Below are 21,570 nucleotides of genomic sequence, written 5' to 3'. Positions count from 1 at the left end.
TTTGTTGGGAGATTCTAATTAATGGGCATCGGAAACTCAAACCACAAAAACTAAAGGAGAGTTCTACATGGAATACCAACCACTCCCCATTACATCAATTTGCAAAATTTGTTTCAAATGATCCTTTGCAGATACATTAGATTGAATCTATTCCCTTCAAGGAAGACTCCTATGAGCTGTCTTAATAGAATATCTAATAACTTTTCCTGGCTGTCGAGATTAGTGATCAAAACCCAATTCTAGGTAAAAGCGACATTGAAATGTTGGGAGTGTGCATGCAATCCGTCTTACGCCTAACGAAACTTCCAAGGCAAAGTTTAATGCTGATGCTACGAGTGTGTGTGTAACGTTACCATGTCAACAAAAGGATATGTAAATTAAACGACAACTTATGAGTATAGGAAGGCAAAATATATCCTTACCTTTTCACTGGAAACTTTGCAAAGCTGTTGTGAAACGATAACAGAAACAGATGTCTGTTACGGTACTTGTCATCCTGATGCCTTCGCTTACAGGCTTAGTTCTAACACCGTTTCTAGCTCCTCCGACGCTCCATGCAGGGAAGGAACGCTACACCTATTTGAAATTCAGTACCGAATGTCGAAGTACAACGTCGACGAGCCCGACTTCATCTACATTTACAATCTCTCTCTGACAAACTGCCACTTGAGCAACTATTTAATGTAATTAAAGAAAATTAAAGGGGGATTGGCAAATGGCAGAAGCTTGTATTCGCATTCACGTATTGAATAATGACACGAGGAAATGGGGGATGAGAAGAGTCCTATTCGATCGGCAAGTTAGACCGGCTGAAATGGAAGTTTACTAGATGAGGTTTTCGAAAATCTGTTCCGACAGATATTTTGTAAAGAAGTCCTCGAGTTCTGAGGCAATAATTCAATATTTAAAGTCGAAATTCGTCAAATTTTCAGATATGCCTCAACAAATTGTTTAAAATTCATTACTGGCAATTCGAAAATATTCCGGAGTATTGCGTCAAACATAATATTCCCTTGTGTTTTCTTAGAAAGTAGTTGTTTGATTCATAGAGGAGGGGGAGGGAGGATTTATTCATTTCAAGCATTTGACTCTTTCTAAAAACACTGAGATTTTTTTGTTGGAGTATATTTCAAAGCCCAGTTATCATAAAATGGCAAGAGTGCTCCCGTCGCTCCAGGACTTTAAGAAAGTCCTCGTATGGTGGGTGTAGCGGCCTCTGAGGAGCGCCCATCCTTATAAGGACTTGTGTGTCATGAAGGTGGAATTGTCTGCAGTTGCGAAAGCGCGTCCCTGAGCAAGCGCGACATCCGGGAGTCACTTAACCCTGTCAATGAATTTCAGCGGAAACCGCTGAAGAAGGCAACAAGTGGCTGCCGAAATGGGTATCCGGGGAAATAAACTAAATTAAATTCTTTGACAAAAAGAAAAGTAGAATCAATTTGCTTGTTCGGACATGAATTCGGGGCAACACGCAATGCCACTCAACCTTGCTCAGATATCTAGCACTGGGTCGGCGGGGAGTCACAGACTCTCCCTGTACACCATCTGCGCGGGGCCTGGCCGTAAACTCCTCTCGGTGAGCTGTGCGGGGGTTGAGGAGGGCGAAAGGCAAGGACTGTGACCACAACATTGCGAGCTATTGGGCGGCTTTTAGTGTCCGGTGCCAACGTTCCAGCAGTCCCATGACATTTGAAACCAAGGAGCTTGCCTAACTTCGGGAAAAAAGTAGCTTCAAACTGCATTCCCCGCTCTGCAGAGAGCCTGTAATCTCACTCAGAGGTATTGCTTCAGGCCAGCGCGTAAACCTGTCGATGATTGTGAGGCCACGGTTGTATCCGTGTGATTCTTGCAAAAAGCAAATGATGTCGAGGTGCATGATATGGAAGCGCCTGGTTGATCTAGGGAATATGCCTACTTCCTTTCTTACGTGCTTGTTGATTTTACAATTCTGGCACGCGATGCACTATCTAGCCCGTCTATGTCGTAGTTCATGGACGGCTAAAAGTATTTTCCAGTGAATAACCGGTTCGTCGTCCTGATGCCTGGGAGTCCAAGATCGTGTACTGTGGGAAACACTTCCTTGCTAACATGGGCCGGAATGAATGGTGTAGGTCCCTTATCTGGGAAACTCCTTGAACTTGTATTTGGAGTTTGCCTTCAGGTTTCGAAGCTTTGCCTGGTCTTTTTGCGCCTCTGCGATTGCCGTATAATCGACCGCTGTGGTGGCAGCGACTTCTGAAAAGCAGTTTTGCGTTACGGTGGTAGGTCTCGAACTCGTTCACGGTCCTTCACTGGAAATGGACTATCAGGTAGACGCGCGTCGGGGAAAGAAATGTGTCAGCCCGTACACGTCTACGGCTTCAAAAAACTGAACTCGTTGCGAGCTCCAGCGGCGGCTACCCTGAATGTAACTCAACGCGACTTAATCATATCTGATCTTTTGAGTAAGCGCCATTACGTACCAGACACAGACGTTTAATTTCTCCCGGTATCGTGAAATTACAACGGCGGCAAACCCTTCAAGCACATACACTTACGGCTACAGGCAAGTAGATGTAAGGCTGGGACTTCGACGAACATCCTTATAACGTTTTGTTGTAGTGGATATCAGTAGTCCCATATTAGTCGCCTACTTTCTAGGTCTATGGATTGCTAGTGGATCTGCAGATTAGGTCTCATAGATCCAGTAATTTCATTTAGATATTCAGGAGAACTTGCCACCTGCTCTACTGTCAGTCTTTCAATTATTTTGAAGAAGTAGTCGACCCTCTCATTCGCGCGGTTCTCCAAAAATACAGCAATATAACTATCGAAATTAGTCTCTCGCAGCCAGCTAAGCACGATGTACAGTACCACATCCGGATTACTGTCTCTCATATTCCGTCATACCTTTAAAGCAGGGTGTTTGCAGACCATCAAATAGCTGCTGCTCTTCTCCGCTGCACATGGTCCCAAAGTCTAGCGACGAATGGAGACCATGTGGCGATTACAGACGTCTGAATATTAAGACCACTCCAGACCGCTATCCGATACCACTTATCCACAACTTCGCTAGCCGTCGTGTTTTTATGATGTTGGACTGACCTAAGATGTACCATCAGATACTTGTAACTCCAAAAGATATTCCAAAAACGGCAATATCCACATCCTTCGGAATCTTCGAGTTCACACGGATGCCTTTTAGTCTGTGTAATGCGGCGCAAAATTTTCAGAGGCTCATCCACTGTGTCTTGCGAAATTTCAACTTTTGTTTCGTGTACTTGGATGGAGGGGACCAAAACGCCTCTTCTTCAGAGTCTCAGCATTTGGAATATCTCGAATGCATTTTGCAACGTCTCCATGAAGCCGGCCTTGTACTTAACATTGAAAAATTAAAATCCCGTCAACAGCAGGTGAGGTTTTTAGGCCACACGATTTCCCCTAAGGCTTTTGGACATGTGAAACTCCTATCGTCGTTTCTTGCAAAAAGCCGCACAACATCATGTGATTCTCAACGCCTACTTGTCTGGACCCAAGACAAAGAATCACGCGTGATTACATGGTCTACAGAGGTCCTCTAGGTATTTGAGCTAACCAAACGATAGCTTCCAGATGTTAAACTCCTGGAATTCCCTGAACCTGTTGCACCCGTAGCCATATTCATCGATATCAGACATCGCAGTAGGTGCTGCCCTTCACTAAAAGGTGAACCAAAGCTGGCAGCCGTTGAGCTTCTTTCCCAAACAATTGAATACAGCTCAATGGAACTACAGCACCCACGATCGTGAGCTATTAGCCGCGTACATGGCAATAAAGTACTTCCGATACTCGCTAGATGGCAGGCCATTCACAGTGTTCACGGACCACAAGCCCCTTATTTTCACTTTTAAGCAGAAGCCCGACAAAGCGTTCCCTTGCCAACTCCGGCACGTGTCTGGCAAGGATAATGTAGTTACAGATGTTTTGTCACGCATTTCAGAGGTTAAAATCTCTGCCACGGTTGATTTTTCGGCAATCGTGAAGCCTTGAAGGATGACCCAGTGCCTCAGGGACGATTTCAAATAAAAAATTTCGGCTCAACTTTCGAAATGCTCTGAAATACACAACCTCTAAACAGGGATCTAGGACATATATTCCGGCCGCTTTTCGCAAAGAAGTATTCCATGCAATACACGATCTTACGCACCCAGGTATTCGGACAACGAATCGGCTTGCCACTAACAAATGTTTCTGGCCCTCAATGAATAGGGATGTTAACTCCTGGTCCAGACAGTGCATCGCGTGTCAGAAGTCTAAAGTCACCAAGCACGTACAGAAAGAAGTATGGTCGCAGCCATCGATAGGTTCACGCCGTGGCCTGAAGCAATTTCTCTGCCCGACATTTCCGCAGAATCGTCAACGGAGGGCCTTTATCTGGAATGGATCCCACACTGTGGAGTTCCGGCAGAAGTTATTACTGACTAGGGAATGCAGTTCGAGTCTATCCTGTTCTCGGAGCTGCGCAAACTCCTGGGCTTCAAAAGCCACGCGATGACTGCGTACTAGCCGCAATCCAAAGGGATCTTGGAACGTTGCATAGGACACTGAAGGCCGCTATAACGGCACACGATGTCTCTTCGTGGTCGCAAGTCCTACTTTTCGTTTTTCTTGGCCTACTTACAGCCCATCGTAAAGAGTTTGTCCCCAGCTCCGCCGAGGTAGTATACGTGGGGAATTTGATGTGTGTTCGATACCAGGTCAGCCCCTACCTACCACTGGGGTCTTGTGTTTGCTCCGGGACACAGTGGCAAGATAAAAATCACCTCTAGAACCTCTTCATTCTTCGACGAGGGCTAACAGCTCCAAGGACTTGGATATCTGCACACACGTCTTGGTTCGCCTGGATGCTCCCCGGAGATTTTTGCAACTACCATATGAGGGCATATATGAAGTGTTGAACAGAGGAGAGCACTTCTTTAGGCTGAACGTTGACAGCAGATCCAAGGACGTCTCCGTAACCAGGATTAAGCCTTTTGTCCCTGGGGCTGAGGTTTCGGGAAATGGCGTGAGAGGGGTGCAGATCACCCCTAAAATTGGTGGGCCAGGTCAGAGCTGAAACCATGTATCAGCTGGGATGGAGTAGTGTGGAGTTGATTAACGAAGATTCGTCTGAGCTCCCCACCAGATTATCATAATTCACCACGTTGGTAGCGGATTGGCAGCCACGACGGTTGCTGGTGGGCTGGGTGTGTTCCCTGTGTTATTCGAGGTATATTTCACCTTTAGTAATCACCTATTTTTCGGCCGAGCATTTGTTAGCCAAAGGCACAAACCCTATCACGCTCCGACAGAGGATACGATGCGAAAATTAGTACAAACCTACAAAGATTTCCTTCCACGGTCATTTTAAAAAAGGTCGTCCTTATCCAGTTTCAGCTTATGTGCCGCGTATTCTGCCACTTTTGATTCCTTGTGTTACTACTGCTCATGAATTTTCATTATCTTCATTATACTCAAATAACATTATTAGTTTCTTTCAATTTTCCTGGTCCTATTGCAAGCATTGATCGTTCTTTAGATGTTCACTCTAGGATAACTGCTTGTCGAATTACTATGGATAATTAGGCCCAAATTGGCTCGATATTCGCGAGAATCATAACCATGATGTATTCATTCAACATTTGACAGTTGGTAGAGATTCCCTACTGCTTAAAAACGCCTAGTTTCTAATATTGACCTCCACTATCAAAAACAGCATTCACTTTTCAAACTTGGTATATGTATGTCTCCTATTCAGGTATGGAGCAGCTTGCTTTGAATTGCTATTTTTCCTCTATAAATCATTTTCAATGGACTTCACAATCATCACCTAACGCTGCAGTAAGGAGACAAACACAAAACAAGACAAGCAACCATGATCAATCGCAATTCTAACTTGGGGGTAATGAGATTGAGAGACTGACGGTTAACCACCTCGCCTATCACACCGTTTGTCATTAACAAAGTTAGGACTTTCTCACTTAAACTACTTTTTAAGTGAGGATTCGTTGTGTTGTCCTCAGTACACTAGCTCGACATAATTGAACAATGCTATCGGTGATTACCAACGTTGCTGGCAACATGAATTTACCGTAGTGGAAACCTGCTTGTTTCCGCATATGTGCTACCTCAGGCACTATATCTGTCCAGATTGAAAAAAATCCTCCCTGTAAGATTCTTCGTATGGGTGTATGCTATTCTGTTTCGTTGGCAATAATAGTAATTCACTGGAGATAAAAAATGCAGCGCCGCTGACACAGTGATACAACAATGAACAATGAATAAACCATGAAAATTGGTCTCTCACACTCTATTACAGGACGATAGGGAAAAATGAATGTTCCGGAGGTTACTATCGCCAATAATTAACTTTTCGAATTACCGTAGTTTTGCATTCATTGTCAATGCATTTCACATTCACTAATTTAGTGAATAACTATGGGCTTCCAACTTCCAACCCCGTACTCCCCTACAAGATGGTCAATGCCGATCGGAAGTCTTAAGCTGAAAACAGGAGGAGACTATAAGCTTGTCGTTGGGTAGCTTAATAGCGAAAAGTGTTTATTAAGGGCGTCCTTCATACTTGCGAGATTGGAAGAAATTCTGCTGGGTTGCTATTGAGTACACATAACCTACCCTCGTGCATGCGAGCAGAAACACCCTGACGGGACATGTGAGCATAACAGGATACGTCCTCGTCAATGGGTGTTTCAAAGTGAAACACTTTTGATGGAATTTTAAATCGATTTCTAATATAGCGGTAAAAGAGCTCTTTTAAAACTTTGATGGAGTTTTAATTTCTTTGATAGTCGTCTTACTTTGTGAGGAGCCTTTTACATTCAACGATGTGGTTTTACGGGTAGTCAAACAACCAGGAAGGTTATTTTATTGTAGAAGTATTAAACTTTTGTAAATTGGAATAGAGTATGTATAAGTAATCGAGCGAAACTATCACGAAAGGTAGTTGTCTAGCGGATACGTTCAAATTTAGCTTCGGATATAAAATGAAAAGCTGTTACGAGAAAAGGACTGGAAAGGTGGGTTTTTGCGAACTAATATAAGAGTCATTGGAAATTAAGAAAATGTTCTTTTGAGACTTTGTGTAAGACAATGTTTTACTAAACTCGGTATTCTATCTGTCAGATCATCATGTGCATTTGGTGGGCATCTGCTGACTATGAAATTTTTGCATTTAGGAAAGGAATGAATTTATGGTGAATTTAGGGCGGGACTCCCCGGGGTCCATAAGATCTTTCCCTTTGTAGGCTTTTGGGGTGCGAAGTTATTAGTTCCAAAGAAGGTCTTAGCATTCATATCGGCTTTGGAAAAGAGATGTGAGGGACCAAAAACTACAGACTTAAAATGAGACAGGGCGGAAAATACCAACCTAAAAATCGTTGAAGTCAAGCATTACTGAATGTGGCTAATTCACAAATGTCTTTAAATTTCCAAACTGTTTCAATTTTTCTACAGAATGGAGATAGTACATTTAACGACCGGGATTATTCTCGATGCTCTTTAAGTGACCTAGGATAGTATCTTGAAAGGACGCGCTAGCAATCGAAAATATCTGTTGAGATTGGAAGAAGATACTTTGGTCCGATGGAACTTGCATTTCCAGTTTCACACAAAGCCACTGGTCTCCAATGAGCCGGATGTCTCACCCCTCATTTCCTGCGCACAATACGCGCTTTGGGTTCGTATTGCACTCCCCGGCAATATGGCCTCTCCTCCCAAAATTTCCAGCAAACTCACTGACACAAGATTATATACGAACGGTGAACATGTGTTTTGAAGTCATCTCTTAAGCGTGTTAAAACACTTTCAAAAACCTTCTCTGTTCAAACCTTAAATCTACATATGTCTTCTATTTAATTCTTCGTAGAACGTGGAGGTTTTGAAGTACCCATTTTTAAGTTTAGTGTCTGTCTGTTTGCCAGTTCGTCGTTTTTTGTTATGAGGAAGTGGAATCTTCAAAAGATGCTGGCACATGGCTGCGTGTGGGATTTTTCCCCACTAAAACCACCTCCGACTGCCCCATGCACCGCAGAACCACCATATGGTATTACATTACGGGCCGAGTCAGCTCACTCTGGTTTCGTCAACTTTCGTATCTACGTGGCGTACGTAACCGCGCCTTTCTCTTCTTCTCTGCTTTTACAAGTTTACTATGAATAGATGCAATTATGGAGTTGACCGCATTTCAATCCCCCTCACTTGCAAGCATTCTCCACACAAGTTTTCTGAAACCAGCACCTCTCGTGAACGAGAGAAGAAGTTTGGATAGGAGGTATCCAGAGTAAACCTGTACAGGTACTGGCGATATCCCCCATGGCCCGTGAGAAACTGGGTAAGATTATAATTCATCTCACTGTATGGTTTCTCCAACGGTACTCCAACTGCCTCCTTAATGGCAGGAATCAGCATGTATGACCATCGACCTTTCCTCGTCCTTATGGCTGTCCTCCTGCAGATTGCACTCAGTTTATGAGCGTTAGCTGCACTTAGCCTTTCCCCAAACTGGGGCTGCATACAGCAAGATCGAGCTCGCGGCACTGGTTATAAGCAAGCTAGAAATATGCCTTGACACTCCCACGTTCGGCATCATTCCTGCCAGGACCATACTTACAGCCGATACTTTGTCGGAAACATATGTTATGAAATTGCTTCACCCATTAACGCAACCTGGATGAAGTGGTGTTCCACAACTGGTGTTCTTTGTGATCGACGTATCAACGAATCAATCTAAAATTTATCGCAATGTCGTCCGTCCTGTCAGCTATATATTATAGTTCTGAGTGTTGGCCGACTATAAAAGACAATGAACGGCGTCTTGCGGTAATGGAGTCGAAGATGTTGCATTGGACTAGTGGTGTGACACGTTTTGATCACATCCGAAATGAGCCAGTTAACCCGTTGGGGAGTTCCGTCCCCACGTACTCGAGGAGGGCGATCAGACCCGAGTCTGCAAGGGACTCTGAAGTGGCTTCGTCCACGAAGCCTCACCGGAGGTTATCTGGTACCATGGGAACCGGGACGGCCCACTAATAGCATATGCTCCAGGAGAATTCCTGGAGGATGTGTTCTCGGCCCGGTCGGTTAGCCCCCTAGTGGGTTTCATGGTGGTTGTGGTTATGCCTACATCGCGGGCAGAGCCCCTCGGAGCTCAGGCGTGGAGTTGCGCTGTACAATTCGGGTGCCGTACCCCTTAGTTGCGGCAGAGGTGTTAGATAGGCCTCGCACCCACTGGTATGAATGCTGAGCCTGCACTCAGTGTAAACCAGTACCGCTGTGCCAGTCATGGCGGGGCTCTGATTGTGGTCCCAAAATCAATCCGTGTCCGAAGAGGACCGTGGGATTATGCCCACACGGCAGGTACTCACGTTAAACCCCCAGGACTTTCACATCCGAAATGAAGATATCGGCGATCGTTATAAGGTTGCACCGATCGTGGAAAAATTGCGAGAGAGAATTCTTCGATGGTATGGTCACCTAATTCGCGGTAACGAGAATTCACTTGCCAAGATTGGTCTGAACATCGAAGTCGATGGTAAAGGACCAAAAGGCAGGCCGAAACAACGGTGGCTTGATACATTGGATGGGGATTTAAAAGCTTCGAGATTGCATCCAGATCAGGCATTTGATAGAGCCAAATGGCGTAACCAATCACGATGAGCCGACCCTCTTGTGAACGGGACAAAGACTGAAGAAAAAGAAGAAGATACTTCACATGCTGATTTTAGCTGAGTTTCCCTTCTATCATCACTCCCAAGTATTTGATGGCGGCTTGGAAGTAATGATATAATCCCCCAATTTGAATATTGGCGTAATTTCTTTTACCACGTCTGTGATAAGGACCACTTCTGTTTTTTCCTCTTGAAGTATCAGACTAGAACTCTCTAGCCAAGCCTTAGCACCACTGAATGCTTCGCATGAGTATAATTCAGCATTTTCGAGGTGCTTTGCGACTACAACCAGTACTATGTTGTCGGCATAACCCACCATCGTAGCTTCTGGAACTGGGAGATTAAGTACATCGTTGTATATGATATTGCACAGTAGTCGGTCCAGGATGGAACCATGCGGGACTCCCTCTGTGGTGACTGCTGGAATCGCCATCTCCTTCAAAGATTGCTACAAGTTGTCGGTGGTTTTCTCTTGCGGGGGGAGTAACCCATTCAGGATTTCCAATAAGAGGATAAGGCACCTGATCTGCGGAATGGTCTCTGAACCGCCCCATAACGATTTTATAGGCGCTATCCCACAGGTTTACTTCCGCTTCTGGGCAGAGCACTGAAAATATTCCCTCTTGTGCCGCTGGGGTGCTCTTTCGCCTCTGGTCGATACTGCCTTCTGCATTCTTCTGGCTCGGTGACAGCCTATTAGAAGGCCGACCAGCCCTCCATTCCATTATCTCTTGGGCTTGGACGTGTCACATGCTTTGATGCACTGTACCAGATAGAGAGCTGTATCTGCAGAGGTATCTGCTCTATTAGGTTGGTCTTGCCGCACTCCATAGTTCAAAGAGGATTGTCTGGTGATCGCTGTTGGTGTAGTCATCTCTGATGCACTAGGACATACCACGTACGAATGCAGGGCTATCTAGATCACCCTCGTTGGCGATCCCAATTGCGCAAAATTCTCTAATAGACTGTGCCCCCTTGCATTATTTTCTTCGCTAACCCACTCAAGTGCCCAAACATTTAAGTCGTCCTCCTGCGTCGAAAACAAGATTGTCAAGCATTTCTTCGAATTCAGACAGTCTCAGGCTTGGTGGTGCATAACAGCTGTGAGCGTATACGCCACTTAATTTTGCCCACATAAAGCCTGGTTGAATGATTCATAGTACACTGTAAGGTTCGTCGCCGATGTCGCCACACCTCCAGTCAAATCTGCAGCCAATACGCCACAGTGATGGTTTTTATAAGGTTCGATTTTAATGGCAATTTCCATCTCCGATTCGTAGGTGGTCTGCTCAAGCAAACCCTGAGCAACCCTGCAATCATTGAGATTTAGTTGAACAAACTACATTTTCTCATTGCAGTCAATGCTTCACTACTTTCGGGCAATGCACCGGCTTTCTCACCCCTCCCTTTTGCACTCCCTGATAATATAGCTTTTCCCCACACCCTCTGCATTAATTGAATCGATGCGGTTCATGGACGCTCAGATCCTTTTTTTGCTAGAGATAACTATAGCCTCTGGGCGAATTCGTGCTTTTACTTTTCTTTTCGCTGTTGTTGGTAACCTTGATCCATTCAGTACTCCCGTTGCCCTTGGGTTTCCCTACACTAGCCGACATTCATGCTTTAGACGTGTTTTTTCCCCTTTTTTAAACTTTTAGTTCCGCTTTTCGGAACTTCCTGTATTCCTTTCTTTCGAATCGTGGACTGTTGATTCTCTAGGTGGTTCCCCTCCTTTTTCCGTACTCTCTTATTTGGTCGTAATTTGATAGCATTACGGTTAGACGTCACTTGAGTGACCTGTGAGGCTATAAGGCAGTAGGTTTCGGCATTTCCTGGGAATCCTCTCTTCCCCCTGCGATTTATTTTAGAGGACTCTAATAACTCTTATTACCTTCTTTATGGCTTGGTGCATCTTGTGCTTGTCGTTGATAAATTCGGACATCTGAACTATTTTTGCTCCGAGGTGGGTAAAGCGTATTTTATCCGGATCAGGGCTCTGTTCCTTATGTGCTCTAACGGGATTACTCCTTTTATACGCTGCTTTATCTTTGACTTGTATAGACTTTCCAGTATTCTATCTTTTACAGTCTTTGGCATTGGCGAAGATCTCCAAGTTGATGACCTCCTCCTGAGTGGCTTCTTATCCGGATCTTGGAGTACCTCCTTCTGTCGACCCTCTTGAACAGACGCGGTGGGTGTTATTACCGCTTTTTCAACCCAGCTATCTACCTTCAACACACTTTGGTTTTATTCGCACTACGCTTGAACACTCCTTTCTCCGAATCTAAAACATTTGTAGCATTAGATGTCACGGTGGCCAAGTTGTCCGCCACCGAGGCACTGCGGCCGAGGGATATCGTCGGCCGGGTCCTCGGCCTTAATATTCTGACAGTAGTCAGGACTTGTTTCTGACTTGATGACCGTAAAAGTCGGCCACACAGTCCATGTAGAGCTGCCAGTATTTGCGTCGGTAACACATTATGAAGATCCCTGAGGCGAGCTTCCTGAGGTTGGATAAATCTTCATTCCGTTACCAGGGAACACGCATATACCCCTCCAATTAACATGCAAAAGAATGACCATTTTTGAAAGCTTGACAAATTTTAATTTCCAGAGTTTACGGATCAGTAAAAATAGCAAGTGTTCAGGGACTGCTGTGGTGGTAAGAAGCAATTCTGTTTTGAGACTGTCAAGCCTAGTGCTCCCGCTCTTGCGCACTTAAATCAATAAATATCCGCATATTACAATGACTAACTACTTCATCCACAAGAGGCGGTAATTTTAAGAAGTTATGAACTGCGGTGTAATATTATCTCCGCCTCTTAAGTCGTTTTTCATTGTGAATATGGAGTAGACAGTTAACGTCCTTGATCGGACCATTGAAAAACTTGCGACCACTTACAAGTTCTTTCGAGATGTGGTGTACGGTAATCAAATCATTATTATTTGCCCCAGCTTCTGCTTTTTTGACCAGCTCAATAATAAATTCCCTTTAGCACGGTACTGTTTCAAGTGCTTTTCCCTTTCTAGCATTGGCAATAAGAGCCTCCAGCTCCTAATGCTCGTCGATCCGCTTCAAACTCCAACTGTCAGCCAGGTATTCGGAATATTTGCAATAACTTCTCTCTCCCCCAACACATTGTATTCGGAGACGAAACAAAGACAAATAATTTAAGGTCGTCTGCGTAAAGCAAACACGAGCAGGTGAGGATAGAGGCGAGGTCATTGTGAAAAACAGGAAGAGTAGGGGGCCAAATATAGAACCTTAGGGAACGCCAGAGGAAGAAGAGAAGGAACGAGGTGAGCAACCATGAAAAGAAACTTCGCAGGAACGGTATGAGAGATAGAAGGAAAGTCAGGAGATGACTGAGGGAGGGAAGTCGAGCAATGAGAGTTTAGTGAGGAGAATATTATGCTCAACGGTATCAAAGGCTTTTGAGAAACCAGTATTGTCGTGAATTAAAGTATTTAGCAACGAATTTGGTAAAGATCTGAAGGTTTGAAGCCGTAGATCTACGTTTCACGAAACCATGCTGCTCAGCGGTCAACCAGTCGTTGACTTATCTTTCCAGGATTTTGGAGCAAGAGGAGAGAAGAGAAATGGAGCACAGCAAGAGAAGGGTTTCCGCTCTTGATGATAGGGATGATAAGGGTGTCTTTCCAAAGATGGGGAAAGTAGCATTCTTCTAGACTTTTGTTGTAGATTATAATCAGAAGAGGTTAGGAAGGCCAACGGGACCAGATCTGACATTAGGGTCAAAATTACCAATGAGGAACTCAACCAAGGAAGGCGTAAGAAGGGGAATGGCCAGAGATTCGGAGCAGCCAGCAGTGAGAAGAGGCGTAGAGGGTGAAGAGGTTGAGGGAGAAAACACTGAAGAGAAGTAGGTGCAGAAAAGGACCCTGGATTGTTTTCGGGAGTTAGCAGTGGAGTCAGCAAAACTGGCAGAAGAAGAAAAAGATTGAGTGGGATTACGAGAATTCCGAGTGTGAGGCCAAAAGGGTACCGTGGGCAAGGGCGGTGTCGACGCGCAATAAGTACGTTTTGCGCGCTTTTTTAACTATTGACTTCACAGTAGAGCGCATGGTCTTAGTGAACAAGTTCGCCGTTATTCTTAGAAGCCCGAAACTTCTTCCGCAGTGCATGCTTCAGGCGAATGTTATTAAGAATCTCCGTTGTAAACGAAATTGGGTACGAACATAGGCTAGCTGGGGAAGAAGGGAAATAACCGGAGAGGAGATCGGACGGGATATTGTAAAAGGTGTTTAAAGCTTGATCACACCTTTAGTTGCTTAATATATGTACCCAGTTGAAAGACGCTAAAGCTGAGTTCAGACCCTCAAAGTTGGCTTTGTGGAAGTTGAACTTAGTAGATTTACGCTCGGTTTTGGGGTTTGAAAGAGGGACCTCCGCTTCAAATTCGAGAGCGGGGTGGTGAGCGTCCGTTTTGACATACAGGGATATACAAGGAAATAAAGAGAGATGGCGCTCGGGGAGGTGGAGCATGGGGAGATTGAAATCTCTGGAAAGGAAAAAGGGAGGGAAGGGAATCTGACAGTAAGGAATTCAGACACTGTCAAACAATTCTTCATACAGGTGAGAAGGGCTAGCCCAGAGGCAGTATACACAAGAACGTATACACATGAACGGGAGGAAGTTGGGCGGGGAGACACGAAGAGCCAGAGGAGGATAAGACGAGTTCGGCGGGGAGTGTATTTTTATTGCAATTAGGAGCCCATCTTCGGTGGACTTACGAGATGCATCCCGGTCCCTGTCACAGCGGAAAGTTGAGTACCCTTCGGGGAGCTTGAAGTTTAATATGGAATCGTCCTGTCGGCATTCGAAGATACAGATGGCACGGTGTTGCTGAACCAGCGCGGGTAAATTGAAGGTCCCCAGCTTGGTTCTTAAACCCCTAACATTCTGGGGCGCTTATATGGCTTGATTAATATACCTTCAGGCCAGAAAGAAGGGTTGCCGAGGACATCAACTTCGTGTAGATAAGTCACCTTGAACGATGCAATCACCTGGTCGGTGTTGTTGTCTTTTGTCAGTTTGACATAGAAGTTACCAACGCTAGCCTTAAGATAAAGAGCCTTTGGCGCCTTAAGATAAAGAACCTTTGGCTCAGGGCCGCTGGTATGAGTGGATGAAGTGTCAGGATATATGAAAGCGGCGGGAAATGGAGCTTTGTTGGAGACGGGAACGATGTCAACAGATGGAACGGCTGTGTTCCGATTCATGATCTGCTGAGGACGCTGCGGGTATTGTCCCGTTAGAGGCGCGATGGAGCGAGACAGGATCGGAGGCTGTGTGGACAGTAACTCGTCGCATAGCGGCCGCTGAATCAGGGGTGTAGAGCGAGTTGAAGCAACCCTGATGTTGGAGGGTACTGCCGATGAATTCAGCTCAGATTGAGAGACCTGAGAAGATGTTGAGGCTACAGTATTAATGACAGTAGGAAGCACTTTTCAGAATTCAAAGTCGCGTCGAAGGAATTCTTAAGTGACCAGGAACACGTAGATAGCGACGACTAAGTAGATCTTTGCACTGCATCAGTGTTGCGATTCACTTTTTCGGCAATGGCACAGTGATTGTGCTGAATTCCTGGGTTTGGTTCAGTCATCCTTGGCAGGAGGAGAAGGAGAAACAGCTGAAGATACAGTCGGTACCGCCGGTAGAGGGACTTTATTCGACTGTGGTACCAAAGTAGAAGCCTCAATGGCGCGTTGAATAGCTGCCAAGGTCGCAGACTGTTTATTAGGCAGCTTCATCGCATCCGACAGCGTGGAGCCATGGCAAGTATTGCAGCGATAGGAGATGTTGTTGACAAACTTTGTTCGAATCTCGAAAAATATTGCAGGAATACCTAGCCATTTGATGTGGTAAGATTTCCCGCAGTAACCGTCGCAATTGAAGAACTCAGAGCGGGCTGATTCAGGTTTGTTACACTGCGTGCATCGGATATTATAAATTAGAGATGACGTTATATTCAGAAAACAAAATCCAGCCGAGAATCAATAAAATATGCGCCTACAAATATGCGAATCGCAGGTGAACAATTCTGGGGGGTCAAGCAGTGTACTGCAGGATAGACTGATGCGGAACATAGCTCCCTGAGGCCAACCTATCTTTCTCTAAGGATGAGTTGTCTCTCCTCTGGGACGGTGTGTGCCTTTTCAGGGGCCAAGCCTCTCGTCTACCAAGACCGTTAGTGAGTGGTGATAGCCACACCCTGTACGAGGTGACCCTACTATTAACAAAACGCTACGGATCTAGACTGGGGAGTCGAAAAACACCTCCCCCAATCCAGGGTGTCATGTGAACCGTGCCCATTGGATAGTTTGCAGTCGGGGGTAACTGACTGTATTCGAACGGAGCCTCACTGATACCTGGTCGCCTCAGTGAGTAAGTTAGATCTTACCGTGCTACGGGGGGCTATGGCACGGCGGACCTCTTAACCCCCATACTCGTGGGAATCAAATGAGTACTAAATTGGAAAAAAAAAACAAAAACCAAAAAAGCGGGGCCCCGTAACGCACCGAAACTGGTTAATCAGGTGGAGGCACGTCTCCGAATTACTGAAAGCCAGGTGACTACACCCAAGAAGGGAGAAGTTGGGACGTCAAGCAGTGGATCCGAGGTGAGCATTGGTATACTGCATGGACTACAGCCAACAAACACCACTGCTCAAAGAGCAGGGACCAGCAAAAGCACGTCTGAGATAAATATAACAGACGTCAGGAAGGAGACAGGTCTCAGTGGCGCCGGGGTTAAATGGTACCTGCGCTATCTGAAGGAAGGCCTGAAACCAGAAGAGGCCCTTAAGAAAGTTCAGGACAGACCTAAGCCATCTCTACCGGAGCCGAGAAAGCGGGGAGCAGCAGAGATCAGCCCGCATGAAGGGAATGCCCCCAAAAAACCCAGACCTGAACCCACGGGAGGAGAAAACCCGGGCAGGTCAGGAGTGAAGGCAGGACCCAGGAAGCCCGGCATTAGCTATGCTAGTGCGGTCAAGGGCATTCGACTGGCCATACTGCCAAAAAGGTTTCCCGAGCAAATACTCACTCGGGAGGAACAGGAAACCATTGAAGAACTTGTCGTCAAGCAGATGATCAAGGGATGGACGTCGAAACTGGTGTTCACCGGGATACGCTTTCGACCAGGCCTTATACTGGTGGACTGCGCGACGGAAGGTACCGCAGAATGGGTCAGAACCATAATTCCTAGATTGCCAGGCTGGGAAGGGGTGGAACTGTCAACATGTGCTGGAGATGATATACCAGGAGCCCACATGGTGACAGTTTTTCTCCCAAAGGCCGCGGCAATAGTAACAGAAGACCTCATGAGACTCCTAATTGCTCAGAACGAAGATCTCCATACTCGACTATGGAGAGTCTTCAGAAGCAAGGTGGAGGGAAAGGGTAAACTCCTCACGATCGGGGTAGATGACCGATCCCTAGAGGCAATTAAACGTCGGAGTTGTCATATCAACTACCGATTTGGCAACATACCCGTGCATGTGCACAAGGAAAAGCCAAGGGAAGAGACCTCGTAGGAGGCATCGGGTGGAAAACTTACCAAGGTCCCTGAAGAAGTCGTGGAAGCCATAGAGGCGGAAAGAACGGGATCAACCAGGGAAATAGACCTGCTGCCCAGTGAAGAGCAGAAGCTGGACGACCTAGACCTAGGACTGCTAGGGCTCGGGGTGGACAGCGACGCGCAGGAAAGCGCCATGTCGGAGGAGGAGGGTGACATTCCGACAGTGGAGAGCTCCAAACAATAACGGAGCCAATGGCCAGCACTAGGATAGCCCAGATAAACCTCCACCATGCAAGAGCTGCATCTGCAGTGATTGCAAGGGCAAATTCCAAGGAGAACATTGGAATAGTGCTGGCTCAGGAGCCCTGGGTGTACCGGGGGCAGATTCGCGGTCTGCAAGAAGGAGACATGCAGGTAATTTGGGACTCGTCTTGTGAAAAACCAAGAGCTTGCATAATTCTCAAACGTAATCTAAAATACATATGTCTTTCAGAGTTCTTAACCGGGGACCTTGTGGCTATCCAAGTCTCATTGGAAGCCGGGAGGAGCACTCGAAAGGTAGTGGTAGCATCGGGATACTTCCCAGGAGACGAGAGCCGGGCTCCACCGGAACAAGTCGCAAAGCTGACGGAGTATTGCGAGAAGAGGGCGTTACCACTTCTTCTCGGCTGCGATGCCAACGCCCACCACGTAGTGTGGGGAAGCAGTGACACTAATCGTAGAGGTGAGTACCTTCTCGAATTTATTCTTAGTAATAAGTTAGAAATATACAACGTAGGGAACACTCCAACATTTGTGACCAGCACCAGACAAGAGGTACTAGATATAACTCTAGGAAATACCCTAATGAACGGGATGGTCAGGAATTGGAGGGTGTCGGATAAACCCTCAATGTCTGATCACAGGATAATCAGATTCGACATTGAGGGTAACTCCGAAATAAAAAGAATAATAAGGAATCCCAAGAGAACGGATTGGGAATCCTACACAATGCACCTGAGCAACAACATTGCCCACCTTCAAGGGAGCGGGGACATCAGGAGCGAATTAGAATTAGAAACGGTGGTGGAAGACCTCAACACAATCGTCATTGACGCATATGAGGCCAGCTGTCCGGCCAAGACAGTCAAGTCATCAAGGGATGTACCATGGTGGAACAGAAACTTAGCCAGAATGAGAACGGAGGTACGAAAACTCTTTAACCGGGCAAAACGAACCGGGGACTGGCGGAGGTATAAAAATGCACTGACTGCGTATAGCAACGCCATCAGGGAAGCGAAACGGAACAGCTTTAGGGAATTCTGTGAAGGGATTGAACAGATCACAGAAACAACCAGGCTGTACAAGGCTGTAGCCAAAGACGGGAGAATATCCTCTGTCTGCTTGAAAAAGGAAGATGGGGCATTCACCGAGAATGAGGAGGACAGGGTACACCTGCTTCTCAGAACTCATTTCCCGGGGTCCTACCCCTCGGCGGCAGGCGACAATAATCTGCCTGACACCCCCACAACGAATAAAAGGGGAAGGAAAGAGAGCTGGAAACTAGCAAAAGGGGTATGCTCAGAAGCTAGGCTAAGATGGGCAGTGGGAACCTTTCAACCAATGAAATCTCCCGGAGCAGATGGCATTTTCCCTGCACTTATCCAGAGAGGCCTAGGAATTATCCTAGAGTCTCTTCTGAGGGTGGTAAGGGGGAGCATAGCACTGGGTTACATACCAAGGGCATGGAGACGGGCAAAAGTGGTCTTTATTCCAAAGGCGGGTAAAAAGGATCCTTTTCACCCTAAATCTTTCAGACCAATCTGCCTAACATCGTTCGTACTCAAAACGGTGGAGAAGGTCATAGACAACTATATTAGAACTAACGTTCTAAAGCGTAATCCCTTACATCACTGTCAACACGCTTACCGGGCAGGAAGGTCAACTGAAACTGCTCTGTATCAGCTGACAGAGGTACTACGGGACGCCATTGAAACAAAAGAAATTGCACTGTGCGCGTTTTTGGATATCGAAGGAGCATTCGACAACACATCGCACACAGGGATACAGGATGCCCTGAGCCGCAAAGGAGTGGGAACCACCCTGGCACTCTGGATGGGCAAAATGCTAGAAAGCAGACAAATAGAGGTACAAAAAGGTACAAATTCTATTATCATGAACACCACTCAAGGCTGTCCACAGGGTGGAGTACTATCGCCGCTGATGTGGAGTATGGTAGTGGATGAACTCCTGGACGTGTTAACTAATACTGGAATACAAGTCCAGGGCTACGCGGTCGACATTGTTCTAATCTGTAGGGGCAAATATGAAGATACCCTATGCGATAGAATCCAAACTGGATTAAGGGTTACTAGTGCCTGGTGCAGGAAGGTGGAACTGCGGATCAACCCAACCAAAACCACCATAGTACCATTCAGTAGGAAGCGTAAGCTGGATCACCTGAAAGCCATAACCTTACATGATATGGAGGTGAAACGAGAAACAGAGGTCAAATACTTGGGAATCACGCTAGACCAAAAATTACTCTGGAAGACACATGTCGGAAACACTTGTCGGAAAGCCACGAGGGCTCTGATGACTTGCAGATCCATAGCAGGAAAAAAATGGGGGTGTAACCCGAAGATACTACTTTGGATATATACTGCAATAGTAAGACCAATGATTACCTATGGAGCGGTAATCTGGGCAGAAAGAACCCAACTCAGCACACAAGCCAGGGAATTACATAAGCTCCAAAGGCTGGCTTGCGTGTGTATCAGCAGAGGGAGCGGGTGCCGGTGTCATTGGTCCAAGGAAAATGTACTTTGAGCCAATGGGCAGGTACACTAGCATATTCCAGGCGGAAATTTACGCCATAGACAAATGTGCCTCCTTTAATCTGCAAAGGAACTACAGGGGGCAGAACATAGCTATTCTCACCGATAGCCAAGCAGCGATCAAGGCACTTAGGTCCAACCAGGTGAACTCTAAACTGGTATGGGATTGCCTTGAGAGACTGAATACACTCGGCTCGTCCAACAAGGTCTGGATACTTTGGGTTCCAGGCCATGCTGGGCTGGAAGGCAATGAGGCAGCGGATGAACTAGCCAAGAAGGGAGCAGGGATGCCTTTATACGGGCCAGAACCCTTCTGTGGAATCGGAAACGGTTTCATGGCTATGAATCTAAGAAACGAAGAACTATATTGGGCGGGCCTACCAGGGATGGAGCAGTCCAGGGTGCTTATTGGGGGATACGAACCCATGCGCACAAAGGATTGCTTAAACCTCACCAAAAAGAACCTCCGAATCATAGTGGGAATTCTCACTGGTCATTGTCGGCTGAACTACCACCTAGGGAAGCTAGGGATATCTACGGACACTGCCTGCAGGTTCTGTGAGGAGGAGGACGAAACCTCTATGCACGTCCTGGGACAGTGTCCAGCACTTGTGCAAAGTAGGTCGATACATCTGGGAGAACACTTAATACCAGATGCAAAGCTGAAACTTCTGGAAGTGGGGAACATACTAAAGTTCCTAACGGCTACTGGCCTGCTTGAGATACTATGATCAACAGGTACACTATAACCAGTAAAAGGGGCACAATAGTTCTTCAAGGACGCGGTGCGACTTTCCCTTAACAAAATAATAATAAAGAACAATTCTGGGCAGACAAAATGTTGTGTCGATTAATATGTAAACGTAATAGCACGCCGAAGGGGGCAGAAAAGAGTCATTTGGATGTCTGTTTCACACTGCGAGGTTGTTCGAAAAATAAAAACGCATGTTGTTTTTAACTGTCCGGAAATTAACGAGAGCCGAGCCGGAAATTGACACCGGACAATGTTGGCCTCAGTAAAAACCTGGAGGGCGGTGGAAAAATTAATGAAAACGATAGACCATGAGAAGGAGGAGCTTCGGACGAAACTTGCAAATAACGACACGAACCGCAGTTTATAACTGACCCACGGGGTAAGCAAAGAAGAGAGGGGTGGTTTTAGTGAGTACCAGTATGACAGGAGCAAACGGTAGGTTTTGAACTTTTTCGCCTTCAAACGCCAGGTTTGTTTTACCGAAAACCTTAAAAAAGGGAGCTATTTTTGGAAAGACTCTTCTTTTTGGGGACGGGCTAAGTTTCGGTAGCAGAAGAGGTATTAAAACTTGCTTGAGTTACTAATTAACTAGACGCAAAAATGTGATATAAAATTTTCCACTTTTCCTTTCCCTTTTTTTGTTTGATTCTTGTTAGTTACGTAGAAAATGATAAGGATATGAAAATAATCTTCTTCTACACCATTAGCTTGTGCTAGACATGAAAATTACTAAAACCCCCCCTAAAACTTCTCCATTTCATAAACGCCACTTTA

This window comes from Hermetia illucens, chromosome 3 (genome assembly GCF_905115235.1).
Source record: "Hermetia illucens chromosome 3, iHerIll2.2.curated.20191125, whole genome shotgun sequence".
NCBI lineage: Eukaryota > Metazoa > Arthropoda > Insecta > Diptera > Stratiomyidae > Hermetia > Hermetia illucens.
The sequence above is the reverse complement of the archived record's forward strand: the minus strand, read 5'-3'. Positions refer to the sequence as shown.